Raw genomic sequence first — 389 nt, forward strand, 5'->3', positions numbered from 1 at the left:
TATCGCCCGCCGCCTATAATGTACCAAATAAAGGCACCAATGACAAATCGGCCGCCTAAAATGTACTATAACGGCGTCAATGACACATCGGCCGCCTAAAATGTACCATATAAAGGCATCAATGACACATCGCCCCAAAAAATGTACCGAATAAAGGCATCAATGACACATCGCCCGCCTAAAATGTACCAAATATAGGCATCAATGACACATCGGCCGCCTAAAATGTACCAAATAACGGTATCAATGACAAATCGCCAGCCTAAAATGTACCGAATATAGGTATCAATGACAAATGGCCAGCCTAAAATGTACCGAATATAGGCATCAATGACACATCGCCTGCCTAAAATGTATTGAATATAGGCATGTAACGAATATAGGCATCA

Source organism: Mizuhopecten yessoensis, unplaced genomic scaffold (genome assembly GCF_002113885.1).
Source record: "Mizuhopecten yessoensis strain PY_sf001 unplaced genomic scaffold, ASM211388v2 scaffold7745, whole genome shotgun sequence".
NCBI classification, from domain to species: domain Eukaryota; kingdom Metazoa; phylum Mollusca; class Bivalvia; order Pectinida; family Pectinidae; genus Mizuhopecten; species Mizuhopecten yessoensis.